Genomic DNA, 14,428 nt, shown 5'->3' with positions numbered 1-14,428 from the left:
GAAAAAGCAATCTCTAGAGATTTTCATTACATTTGATCTTATCTGTCAGCCCCATTGCACATTTCAAGCCATCGAGCTACAGACACAATCTCTCAATAGGTTAGTGTATTTACTTTATATTTTATACTTTACTTTGTATTTTATATGTGTGTCTGTCCCTTTTTACATGACATTGCTTTATTCAAAAGCTTTTCTCTTCAACACCAACTGAAACAGTATGTGTACTTACTTACAAGTCTATTCCACTCTTACATGAAGCCTTGGACTAATTCCAGAGCATGCATCAGGAATGCAGTTATTCCTTACATTACTTTATTTAGTACCTGTTGAGTGGATTTCATGGCCCAAGGAAGTGTAATAGGTTTAGAAATACAAGTAAAGTTCCTAAACTACAGTTCCTAAATCTCAAATGTATTCAACAGACTCATGATTCAAACTATAAAACAATCAAAGAAATTAATTAAATTGCAATGCAAAAGTGATTTTACAGATGAATTGAATGTGAAAGGAAACATGCCAGGGATTTCTCTAATGTATCAAGATGTGCTCAGAGAAAGTTTTATTAAGAAAGACATAATGAACAAATACACAGAACTGAAAAATTGCACTATGCAATTGTATATAGCATGCAAGGATGCATATAAGATTGTACATAAGGAGAAGCTCAGTCTGAAGAGAGAAAATAAGACAAAGCTTTATACACTAAGCTGTTTGAACTTTATACTGAATGCTTTGGGAAGGCTCTTGAGCAAGGAAATGTCTTGATCAAATATGCTTTTTAGAAAGGTCATTCCAGAATTAGTGTGGAAAAGAGATTACACAGGAGCCACCTGAGAGATTGGGGAAGTAGTTAGGAGGCTTTTCCTGATGAATCCACATAAGAATCAGTGAGTCTGAACTGCAGCTGTGGGAGAAATGGGGGGTGTGCTATAATGATTGATAGAACCTGCAGACTTACTGACATGATAGAATGTGTCAGTTAAATGATACACGAACTCTAAAATTCAAACTTCAAATGAATAACAAGTTAGTTATTGTTTAGAGACTATAAGAGAAAAATATTTTCTGAGGAAGTGGCAAAGTCTGATTTGGAATATAATTAATTCAAGATATCAATGGAACATCCAAACTTCTTGAGAGAGGTGCTTGGCTCTGTGTCCCCATAGTCAACAACTGTGCCTAAAATGCCTTGCATACATGCTAAATTGCTTCTGTTGTGTCCAACTCTGTGTGATCCTATGGACTGTAGCCTACCAGACTTCTTTGTCCATGGGATTCTCCAGGCAAGAATACTGGAGTGAGTTGCCATGCACTCCTCCAGGGAATCTTACCAACCCAAGTATCGGACCTGCATCTCCTACATCTCCTGCATTGGCAGGCAGTTCTTTACCACTGGCACCACCAGCACCTTAGTATCTGCCTGAAAGTTTATTGCATGGATGAGTGTTGAATGAAATAATTTTGAATGAATATAATGTATAATTGTGTCACAGCTTGATAAAACACCAAGATCATTAGATGAGGCCAGAAAAATAAATACTGTTGATCAGGGATTAACTATCTAGTGGTCAAGGTATAAGGCCAAGGATAGAGATTCCAGACAAATATAAAGTTTACTAGCAAAAAAACTGAATAAAAGGGAGGTCCCAGGAAGTAGGAGAAACATCCAGAAGACATGGAATCCCAGGAGCTGAGGGAAAAAAATTCAAGAAGGAGAGAAATTCCAGAAGTAGCATAAGTTTGGGAATATTTATTTAGTATTAGGACAACAAAACAGAAAAGATGGCCTTTCTGTTTGCTAATATGGATGAAACTTAGGAATTCAGCAAGAACAGATTTGGGGATTTTTATGTTTGGGGGGAATTGTACAGTCCACTGTAAAATTTTATAATGTATGCTACTTGAGAAAAATATTTGATCTTAAAAATAATGCTCCAAATCCAGAAGGGCAGAGGCAGCTTCAAATCTGATGTGTTGTGAGAGTCTTTGGGTGTATATGTGTGTGTGTGTGTGTGTGTGCGCACACGTGCATATGTGTGATGTTAGCAGAAAGGCCTTTGCAGTTAATGAAACCTCAATTCAGTTTCCATTCCAGCTATGTAAACTTGGATGCTCTGAGCAACTTTTCTATTTAATAAAATTGGCAAAATAATGCATGCTTCCAGGGAAGTTTTAAGCGTTAAATAAAACAACACTTATAAAGCACTCAGAACAGTGTCTGAAACTTAGTAGATGGTGAATAAAGGGCATCTGCTTTTACTGCCAGTGTTTCGAATCTTCTCAGTTATATACATTCAGTGAGAATTAAATCTTAATACAAGTCTATTCCTTCAGAGATTCTGATCACCTGATTTAATATATGGAGAAGGAGAAAAAGAAGGAAAATGAGAAGCATAGGTTGTACTATGAATTCTTTAAAATATAGCACTGTCCTGTATTATTTATCCTTACCCAAAACATGAGTAAAGAAATCATTACCAGAAAGAACACAAGCCTTCTAATTGGCACTTTTGAACAAGATTCAGCCATGAAGAGTAGGTGAAAGTTCCTTCTCTCCTGCTCTTCTTTCATTAATCCCTTTTCCATCCCACTGGAATCTTTGCACAATCTAATAGCATTAATCACCCCACCTTCTTAATTCCTGTGGTCAGATATGAAAAGATAGCTGTTTCTCCCTTTTTCTACAGAGAGGGCAATTGTAGGTCGTGGCATTCCTCCATGTACAACAGCTTGTGTTGTCTCCTTTCTTCAGAATGAATATCCTATAAGATAAATGCAATTATTGTGGTAAAAGACCTTACAACCAGGTTAGATGAAAATCAACACTATGGACAGAGATTATCATTGTGTCACATCAAGAAATAGAAAAAAAAAGTAATCTTGTAAATGATTCCTTTAGAAAATATCAGTCCTTCCTATTAAGTAAAACTAAGCAGTAATAGCATACAGTTAACTTCTATATAATTATTTATGACAAACTATAATGTAGCTCTTATATAATGAATGTTCCTTTTCTAAAAAAATCCCTCTTTTCTTTTAACCAGGATTATTTTTTGCTGATCCTTGTCTGAATGTTACTGACCCAGTTTAAGCCTGGTACTTGGGCATGATATTCTTATTTTTCTTTGAAAAAAAAATGTCATTATCTGTTATGAGGTGGGTCAAAGTTCATTTTAAATTCAGTCTTTTTCAATTGTCTTCCTGAAACATTTTTCCCTCTGATACATTCTGCAAAAGCCTTGCAGCCTGTTGCATTATAACCTGGGACTGGCTCTCTCCACAGATTGCTGACCTAAATACTGTGCCTTCATGACCTATATTCTTCTCTGTGGATTCTTTATTTCTTTTATTTTTTTCACTTTTTTTTTTTTTCTGAAGCACTTTAAAGCAATAGGGAACATTTTATCCTGCTTCTCAGGTATATCTTCCTTATTAGGAGATAAGCTAAAAATGGATTGGCATTTGGGCAGAAATATGATAACATGATATCTATTGCATGGCACTTTAAAGTGCCTCCTGAGATAACCTGTGATAAATGTGCACCTACTTGGCTATCTTTAACACAATATCAATATCTAGAAAACAACTGATAAATTATTTTTAACACAGGCCATACCAAAACAATTTAAAACGGATGAAGTATAAAAAAGTAATCTAAAATTTAAAAATCACTAGATATATTTTAGGTGTTATATGGTTAAAAATGTGTGATTTTTTCAGTGGATTTTGAAAGATGCTTTAAAAGTGACTTCTAACCTAAGTTACCATATAATGCAAAATGTATCATTTAACCTATTACCAGCAAAAATATATTTTGTGTTAATGAATCACTACCAAGAGATGGAAGTAACATGTAGACACATGATGGTTGACTCTCAGAAACCGTCTGACATTCAAGCATGAAATTTTAATACTGAACATTGATGACTTCACTTCTCCCATCAGTTTTCCTGCCTGGTTGATATAGTTTCATTAATATTTCCTCTGTTCTGTTTACATTTGCTTCCCTAAAGATTTTAATTAAATACTGTTCTTGGTTTTTTTCACAATTTAATGTAAGTTATTTAATTGAAATACACTCCGACATCATCTACAATGAAACGACCAAAAAATGGAAGTGTTTAGGTGATGTAAAATCTGACTGAACAAAGAAAGCTTGTTGCCAGTCACAGAAATCTGGAACCCATGATCTCTACAAGTCACACATTTAGTTAGAGTGAAAACTCATGAAAGTATCTGGGAATATGAAGATGATGGTATGATTCTAAATAGCTGCAAGCAGTCCTTTGACAAATAGTTGGCTGAGACTGCCAGCTCCTTCCCTGGCCCTCTCTACCTTCCCCACAGACATTGATATTCATAAACATCCTTGTGTGATACATATTTATTAAGAAAATCCTGTGTAAAATTGCCTGTCTCCTACTTACTCTCATGCATAACAACATGTTCTGGAAAGGCAGTGTATGTCAGTTCAGTTCAGTTCAGTAGCTCAGTCGTGTCCAACGCTTTGCGACCTTATGGACTGCAGCATGCCAGGCCTCCCTGTCCATCACCAACTCCCAGAGCTTACTCAGACTCATGTCCATCAAGTCAGTGATGCCATCCAACCCCATCTCATCCTCTGTGATCTCCTTCTTCTCCTGACTTCAATCTTTCCCACATCAGGGTCTTTTCAAATGAGTCAGTTCTTCACATCAGATGGCCAAAGTATTGAAGTTTCAGCTTTAGCATCAGTCCTTCCAATGAATATTCAGGACTGATTTCCTTTAGGATGGACTGGTTTCATCTCCTTGCAGTCCAAGGAACTCTCAAGAGTCTTCTCCAACTCCACAGTTCAAAAGCATCAATTCTTTGGCACTCAGCTTTCTTTATAGTCCAACTCTCACATCCATATATGACTACTGGAAAAACCATAGCTTTGACTAAACGGACCTTTGTTAGCAAAGTAATGTCTTTGCTTTTTTAATATGCTGTCTAGGAGGTCATAGCTTTTCTTCCAAGGAGCAAGCATCTTTTAATTCCATGGCTGCAGTCACCATCTGCAGTGATTTTGGAGCCCCCAAAAATAAGGTCTCTCACTGTTTCTATTGTTTCTCCATCTATTTGCCATGAACTGATGCTACTGGATGTCATGATCTTAGTTTTCTGAATGTTGAGTTTTAAGGCAACTTTTTCGCTCTCCTCTTCTTTCGCTTTCATCAAGAGACTCTTTAGTTCTTCTTCACTTTCTGCCATAAGGGTGTCATCAGCATATATGAGGTTATTGATATTGATATTGATATTTCTCCTGGCAATCTTGATTCCAGCTTGTGCTTCATCCAGCCCAGCGTTTCTCATGATATACTCTGCATATACGTTAAATAAGCAGGGTGACAAAATATAGCCTTGACATACTCCTCTCCCTATTTGGAAAAAGTCTGTTGTTCCATGTCCAGTTCTAATTGTTGCTTCCTGATTTGCATGCAGATATCTCAAGAGGCCAGTCAGGTGGTCTCATATTCCCATCTCTTTAAGAATTTTCCAGACTTTGTTGTAGTCCACACAGTCAAAGGCTTTGGCATAGTCAATAAAGCAGAAGTAGATGTCTTTCTGGAACTCTCTTGCTTTTTTGATGATCCAACAGATATCGGCAATTTGGTCTCTGGTTGCTCTGCCTTTTCTAAATCCAGCTTGAATATCTGCAAGTTCACGTACGGTTGAAGCCTGGCTTGGAGAATTTTGAGCATTACTTTACTAGCATGTGAGATGAGTGCAGCAGTGAGTACAATTGCAGTGTATGTGGCAATGTATATTTTTGTTCCCTGGGCATAACAAATAAGTTATACTGATATTAAAAAGCTGTTCTTCAGTTATCCTCAATGTTGAAAGCTAAGAAAAAAAGAAATCATTGTCAGACTGTTCAGTATTTCATATAGAAAGTCTCTCTGGGGTAGTATCAAAAGTAGATTATAGTTGAATGATTATTGTAATTTTAAAGTAGAATAAAATAACTCAAATGTATAAATAAAACTGAGTACCTGTAACTACTTAATGAATATTTTTTTCTTCTAAAATGATAAAATGAATCACAAAGACGATTAAAATATTTCTGTAGAGAGCATAATAAAATTCTACTTTTATTTTAAAATAGCTAACTTCTATACGTTTAGGCTTTATCAGTTAAATATGCTACTATTCTGAAATACATTGAAAGAAATTAAAAGTGTCATATCTATGCCTATAAAATTAATATACTGAGACACTAATTTTATGAAATTATTTTTTAAATAATATATTTTTCTATTTAAAAAAATAATGTATATATTTGTTCATTTCAGTTCAGTTGCTCAGTCATGTCTGACTCTTTGCGACCCCATGGACTTCAGTATGCCAGTCTTCCCTGTCCATCATGAACTCCCAGAGCTTACTCAAACTCATGTCCATCGAGTCAGTGATGCCATCCAACCATCTCATCCTTTGTCATCCCCTTCTCCTACTGCCTTCAGTCTTTTCCAGCATCAGGGTCTTTTCCAGTGAGTCAGTTTTTTGCTTCAGGTAGCCAAAGTATTGGAGTTTCAGCTTCAGCATCAGTCCTTCCAACGAGTATTCAGGACTGATTTCCTTTAGGATGAACTAGTTTGATCTTGCAGTCCAAGGGACTCTCAAGAGTCTTATCCAACACCACAGTTCAAAAGCATCAATTCTTTGGCGCTCAGCTTTCTTTATAGTCCAGCTCTCACATCCATACATGACTACCAGAAAAGCCATAGTTTTGACTAGACGGACCTTTGTTGGCAAAGCAATATCTCTGCTTTTTAACATGCTGTCTAGGATGGTCATAACTTTTCTTCCAAGGAGTAAGCATATTTTAGTTTCATGGCTGCAGTCACCATCTGCAGTGATTTTGGACCTCCCTCTCAAAAAAGTCTGTCACTGTTTCCATTGTTTCCCCATCTATTTGCCATGAAGTGATGGGACCATATGCCCATACATATTTGGATACTAAAATTTTGAGATTTTAAAAAAAGTTGGCAAAAACTAAAATGTACCCTTTAAATATTTTTTGGCTGAAATCGGAAAAGAGATCCTTAATAATATCACCACTCATTTGAATATATTTCTATGAATAAAATTTTCAGTATAGCAATTACAGGCATATCACAATAATTATATGATACGTATAAAGCATTTAGACTAATGATGTTCCCATTATCTCTAAACTGTAATGTGTCTTCTTTCTATTAAGCAGCTTGCTAAACCTACATTTTTCCATAAAAGTTCAAAATTGGCTTGTATAAAAAAATCAAGGATATAAAAAAAATAAAAGCATAAAGCAAGGTGACAGTATAAGACCACTAAAGTTCATTATGACCATAAATGTAAGCTTATTAAATTCTTCAGTTAATGGAAAAATGGACATTTAAACCATAGGAACATCAAGGTTAAAATAAATGAAATGATGAAGATTCATCAGACACATACAAGGCTAAAAGAAATCTTGGAAGGCCATAATTTGAGACAAAATGTATGTCAAAGTATACAATTTAAGTTAAAATGTAATTGTCATACAAATAGTCAATGAATATGGAGCCAAAGGCAAAGAAACAAAACTCTATGAAAGCAATTAACCAGGCACCAGTTAGGGCTTCTCAGATGGTGCTAGTGTAAAGAATTCACCTGCCAATGCAGGAGACCTGGGCTTGATCCCTGGGTCAGAAATATCCCCTGAAAAAGGGCAAGGCAACCCACTTCAGTATTCTTGCCTGAAGAATCCTGTGGACAGGGGAGTCTGGCAGACTACAGTACATAATGTCGAGAAGAGTCAGACACAACTAAAGCAAATTAGCATGCACGCAGGCATGGTGAAATTCATTCAAAGAGCACAAAAATTGTTAAAAAAAAAAAGCTAGGTTAGGTACAAAACCAGTTAACTTAACTGTTTTGTTTTGTTTTTTCTTTATAATCTGCAGGTTAATCTGTAGATTAACAAGGATTTTCTCATGTTGGGTATCCTGTGTTGTTCAGTCACTAAGTTGTGTCCAACTCTTTGCAAGCCCATGGACTGTAGCCTGCCAGGCTCCTCTGCCCATGGGAGTTTCCAGGCAAGGGTACTGGAGTGGGTTGCCGTGCCCTTCTCCATGGGATTGTTTCAATGCAGGTATCAAACTTGGTCACCTGCATTAACAGGGAGATTCTTTACCACTGTGCACCAGAGAGGCCATAGAGGAAATAGCAAAGTTGAAAACAGGTGTATTCTTTATTTTAAAATTTTAAGTAAGGCATAATTCATAGTACATTATATTATATTAGTTTTAAGGGTACAAAATAATGATCCACTGTTTGTATGTATTGTGAAATGATCATTACAGTAACTCTAGTTGATCTCTCTCACCATGCATACAGAATTTTATTTTCTTCTAATGAAAACTTTTAAGATCTAACATTTATTTTTTAACTGCAAGTTTGTCTTTTAACTCCCCTCACCCATTTTACCCCATTATCAACCACCCATCTATTCTTTCTCTGAAACTATGAGCTTATTTTGTTTGTTTATTTGTTTCAATAGGTATTTTCTAATAAAGAATTAAATAGTCCTTGGGCAGGACTGTTAGATGATATCTAGATTTGATAGCTAATGAATGAATATACTGCCCCCCACCACCATTTTATGTGGAAGTTTGGGTTAATTCTTAACAATTACAAAGTAAAGGGCATGGAATAAATTATATAAAACAAAACTCTTTAGAAGTATGAGAAAAGGCAAAAGCACAATTTTAGTAGGCTACATATTTGATTCATCCTGAAGAAATTAAGCAGATAAATGAAGACAAAGATAATTTTAAAAGCTTAATGAATATTATATATATGTATTATGTGTATATATATATGTATGTACATATATAAATTAAATATATACATAAATAGAATTTATAATCTATGTTTATATATATATACATATATATATCAATTCAGTTCAGTTCAATCATTCAGTCACATCCAACTCTTTACAACCCCATGGACAGCCACATGCCAGGCTTCCCTGTCCCTCACCAAATCCTGGAGCTTGCTCAAACCCATGTCCATCGAGTCAGTGATGCCATCTAACCATCTCATCCCCTGTCATCAAATATATGTACATATATATATAAATCCCCACAAAATATTAAATATGATTTCTATCTTACAGTGAAAGATTATCTTTTAAACATATATTTGATTTTCTTTTAAGGAATTTCCTTAAAGTAAAACATGATTAGCTCATGATTTTTCTTTTTAGTCCTGCTGTTTAAGGATTAGGGAATTTTTTTTCCATCTTTGGCAATATGTTCTTTGAAATTTTAGTTTTATAGTCTGTTATCATGTTCTATTTTAACTTTTGAATTATATATATATATACATACATATATTATATTCATGGTTGCAAATTGAGTAATGCTGAAGTGAGATGAAATGATTTTAATGAAAGCATTGGCCTTTATTTGATGACTCCTTATATAAGATTAAACTTCTGGGGCAACGTTATTGTTGGCTTTGTTTTAATCCATTTGTGTGTCATAACTTTATATAGAATAAATTTATATATCTTGTGATTTACCCATATTATAAATCCCACTCTAACAGTATATTTATTTCTCATACTCACTTGTCACACAGGGACCACTTTCCCTCCTCATGTTTTCTCTTACTTTAAACTCCATCTTCTCATTGTTGCGTTGTTGTGATTGATTTTCAGTTATCTGTAAAGAAAAATCACATGACTCATCTTAACTTCATTACTAGAGGTGTTAGGAGTGGAAGCAAAGTTGAAAGACTTTTCTTAGAATCTCTTGATTCTATTTATCAACAGATTACTGGGCCTTAGTGAATGTGGTGTGCTGTCTGTTGCATATTTCCATAATCTTGCATTTGTTTGTGGTGGCTAAGGACTGTGCCATGAGCAGGATCTGACCGATCTCTTCAATGGTCATTTTAAATTTGATGAGAGAATTCATCTTTCATCTTGTGAGATTTTTATAATAGCATATACCAAATGTGCTGATAATTTTTCATAATATACCAGCATCAGCAAAGATAAAAAAATTAATAAATGACATGGATATAGCATAATTATTCAGGGTGAATGCTCTCAGAATTCTAGGGTCATTTCTCTAAGCTGTGTTTTATATTGCTGAAGTTGTGTCTGTTATATCTCTCTTTTATAACTCTTGCCTTCCATGCTTCATGTGTAGGTTGATTTAGTACGTTTAAATCCATTAAAAGTATGTATACTTTTTGAATTATGCAAATATATTTCATTACAGTAACAGTGTGGCAGGCAAACTCTAGGATGGCTCACTAGGATGGCTCACTATGATGATTCTTTCCTGGGATCAAGTATAATCCATTCCTTGAAATGGATATAGAACTAGTAGGTCTCAAACTAATAGATTATAGCAAAATTAATGGGATGTCTTTTCTGTGATAGCGTTTCATTAGATAGGACCCTATATTGCTCGTAGAGTCTCTTTAAAACTTTGTTTTGCTGGTTTGATGATGTGAGTGTCCATGGAAAGATATTATGGGAGGTTTCTATGAGCTGAAGGATGTCGCTAGGATCTGGAGTGACCTGCAGCCACCAACTGGCAAGAAACCTGGAACCTCAGTCCTACATTCTGCCCAATGCATTTTTTCTTTTTTTCATTCATCTCAATTGCACTGAAAAGAACCATTCAGTTTCGAAGGTACACATTTCCTTTGTCATGCTGAAAAATTCCCTCTATTATTTCTATGGTAATAGAAACATGGATCCCCAAATGATATCCACATTAAATCCTTGGACCTGTGAATGTTATCAATACTTATCTATAAATGGATTCTTGAAGATATGATTAAGTTAAAGTTTCTGAGTGTAATCCTGTATTAAATCAGCTGTCTGTTATAGCACTAAATGCTGTCACAAGCACCTTTAGAAAGAGATCAGTACACAGAAGAGAAATGATCTGAAGATAGAAGCAGAGATTGTAGTAATGAGGCCTTAAGCATAGTGGTCCTGGGGCAGCCATCAGAAGCTAGGAGAAAGGAACAGATTCTCCAGTTGAGTCTTTGGAGGTAGCATGACTTTGCTCAGAATCTTAATTTTGGATTTCTAGTCTCCAGAACTTAGTAAATAAGTATCAGTTGTTTCAAGCTACCAAGTTTGTGGTACTTTGTTATGGCAGCTATAGGAAATAAATGTAACCTTTTCCCAAGATAAAACATGGGAGAAAATATCAATAAGACAGAAGACCTTCTAGGTGGCTAAACACCCTACTCAGAGAAAGATCAGACTATAAGCTAACAGTGAAGAAAACAATGTTTCATTGAGAAAAAGTGCAGATCTCAATGTGTAGGAATTAAAACATGAGAAACGAGGTTTATACTTACTAGAGGGGTAGATAGACTTCTCCTTGAGATTCCGTTTCAACCAGTCTTGGAAGAACAGAACCCAGAATCTGACAAAACCATCCTATTTTTGATATCTGAAATTTTACCACTCAATATTTTGGGGGGTTGTTAAGCTGGAATTAGGTGAATACATAGTAGATACAAAATTGTTATTATGGTATTTATATTGAAATATGTTTATTAGATCATATCTACCATGGAAACTAGCTAAAAGAGTCCAGTGTCTGACTAAAACTACAAAAATAATAGGTTTTAAAATGCATTTCTACAAACAGAAACCTAAAAAGCTAAGATACTTCTCAAAGACAGTTGAATGGATCCTTGGTACAGAATCTGTGGGAAGTCATTGAGTTCTATATGAAAAAGCATCTAGAGGGAACACTGACCTGGAAAATATAAAGACAATATTGTTAAACTTGTCTAAATATATAGCTTTTTCAAAGAGAGATTTAATGATTGAAACATATCAGGAAAATTTCTCATCAGTTGACTCCTCACTCACTCTAACAAATGACTTTGTACCATGCATCACGTGCTGTTCTAGAAACTAAGTTTTCCTTGGCCTCGTGGAAATTTGGACATACTGAGAGATACTCAGGATGCATGCACACAGAGGAAAGACCGTGTGAGGACAGTGAGAAGGCAGGCATCTACAAGCCATGGAGAGAAGATTCGAGAGAAACCAATCCTGCTGACACTTTGATCTTGGAACTTTAGCTTCCAAAATTGTGAGAAAATAAATTTATTTTTTATAAGCTACCGAGTGTATGGTATTTTGTTATGGCAGCCCTAGAAAAGTAATACAATGGCTCTGGCAAATATGTGGAAAACATGTATTAGGAAAGTAGGTTTAGAAGTAGTACTACAGGTACTACTGAGTCAGATATTGGTGAAATGGGCTAAAGAGGTGTGGGGAATGGCAGCAGATATTTAGATACTAATATATACTAGGAAATTAGAGCCAGAAGGATTTCCTGACAAATTGAATATGGGATGTAAGATAAATTAATCTTTTGAGGAAGGATAAACCCAAGGTGCCAGTTGCCATGTTTCATTTTTATCCATGTTGAAATTAAGATTATTTTTTCTAGTCCAAAATATGCTTTAACAACTACTAGCCTTGTTCATTTGTTTGTTTTTAGAAGTATTTTTTTCACTAATGAAACATGCATTACACATCATACATAAAAATAGGAGCCACATAATTTAATACTAGACTCAGTGAATACCACCTTTTCACAGCAAAGTTATCAGACAGTCTAGTTGGAAATACATTCACTGAGTGACAGTATGGCAAGGCTCTTTTCAGTTTTGAAAAGTCTGGATGAGTTCCAGAGATCAATGTGGAAATTAATTGCTTACAGTTTCTGGCACAAGTCTTCTCATCAGCACTGATTTTTTGAACAGCCGTTGTAACAGGGCACTGCTTGCCAAGGTAAGGAACCTGACAGCTTTGCAATTAGAGAGGATTGGGTGGATGATCTGTTGATTTTAGGAGGAGATATGCACATTGTACAAATTATACTCAAAGGCAAATTAACCAGTGTTTTAAAAAGGATTGTTCAATATTCTCTCACTTAACTTCTCTGTCATGCATTTTATTTCTTCCATAAGGGACAGACTTGAAAATAATTAGCCATAAAAGCATTTCTGAGGTTAACTTCTTTGGTATGCATTCTTATGATATTTTACATATAATTTAATCATTTTGGAAAGTATGGGAAATTGATTTTTATGAAAATATAGCATCTGGTGACATAAATAATGTTTGCAGAATTGAGTAATTTATAACACCTAAGGCATGGCGTGCAGTGAACTTTAACTCAAAGTGATAATGAAAAACATCACCCTGCCCTTTGCAGGTTTTAGAAAATGCTCTATGCTATGAAACAACACAGATTGTTTCTGTATTATAACTTAGGTTTACATTATTTATAAAATGTTAACTTTACTACTCATTTTCCTATATGAACTTTCAATTTATTTCCCACTAATCCTGACTATATAAGCAAGTAAATTATGATATATGAATATTATTTTTGCAAATAGTTGTACTTACTTAATGGATATTCTTTCTCACACATAGATGCACATTTTAGTTTTCAGATTTAAATCTGATATGCATTATTGTTCACCTTTATTTTCTGTAACTCAGGTTAATTTTTATTTTGAATTACTTTTCAATCAAGATAGGAGAAAATTAATCTTAATCTGCCACTTATCTCCTTTTTTCAAGGTTCAGTAAAAATTCTGGGAGAACTTTTCACTGCCAAGTAGTTGGGAGCATGAAAATGAAAGTGTTAGTCTCTCAGTCATATCTGACTCTTTGGAACTCCATGGACTATAGTCTTCCAGGCTCCTTTGTCCATGGAATTCTCCAGGCAAGAACACTGGAGTGGGTAGCCTATCCCTTCCTGCATTGCAGACAGATTCTTTACCATCTGAGTCACCAGGGAAGCCTATGTAATCCTTGTATCATGTGCCTATATACATATCAACTGACCCATTGAGATGCATCATTCCATCTGTTTGTTTCCAATTTGTAAATGTTGTGAGAATGTTCTTTGCTATTGTCTCTAATAAAGACTGTTGGGTCCATCAGCTTTCCCCAATCATTTCATGCTATAGTTCAGATTAACTTTGCTACTTTTCCATCACACTGAGGTAAGAAAATCACTGACAAGCTCTTTATAGTCCATAATGACTAGGTTCATAATCTCTATTTTTTAAAGTCCTTATGGAACACCTCTTTCTATAGAAAGGAGGGCACAGGGCTTCTCTTTCTTTCAAATCACAAGATGCAGACTACTTTGGAACAGACTGTTCTACTATTTGCCCTTTTTTTTTTGCCTTTTCCAAAGAGAATGTTTTCTAGTCTTCAGAAAAAGTCTGCCTATTTCTCACATCTGTTACTATATAAATTCTGAATATCTATCAAACATTTTGCTTATGAGTAGAGTCTTTGAAAATTGCTTGAGTTCTTGGAAACCAAGGCATTAAAAATAACTTTAAAAAAATTTTTTAT

General features: G+C 35.0%; 1 long non-coding RNA gene across 1 annotated transcript; it reads right to left on the bottom strand.

Moving 5' to 3' along the window:
* Positions 1-1,735: 1,735 nt before the first annotated feature.
* On the bottom strand, positions 1,736-13,739 carry LOC145534746 (uncharacterized). The gene is made up of 3 exons (XR_014074966.1): positions 13,463-13,739; positions 9,623-9,716; positions 1,736-2,762 (listed from the first exon to the last, which is right to left on the bottom strand). It is a non-coding gene; the product is annotated as an uncharacterized LOC145534746 (long non-coding RNA).
* Positions 13,740-14,428: the final 689 nt, after the last annotated feature.

The sequence above is a fragment of the Giraffa tippelskirchi genome, chromosome 1, assembly GCF_054371585.1.
Source record: "Giraffa tippelskirchi isolate mGirTip1 chromosome 1, T2T-mGirTip1v1.2.pri, whole genome shotgun sequence".
Taxonomy (NCBI): domain Eukaryota; kingdom Metazoa; phylum Chordata; class Mammalia; order Artiodactyla; family Giraffidae; genus Giraffa; species Giraffa tippelskirchi.
The sequence above is the reverse complement of the archived record's forward strand: the minus strand, read 5'-3'. Positions and strand labels throughout refer to the sequence as shown.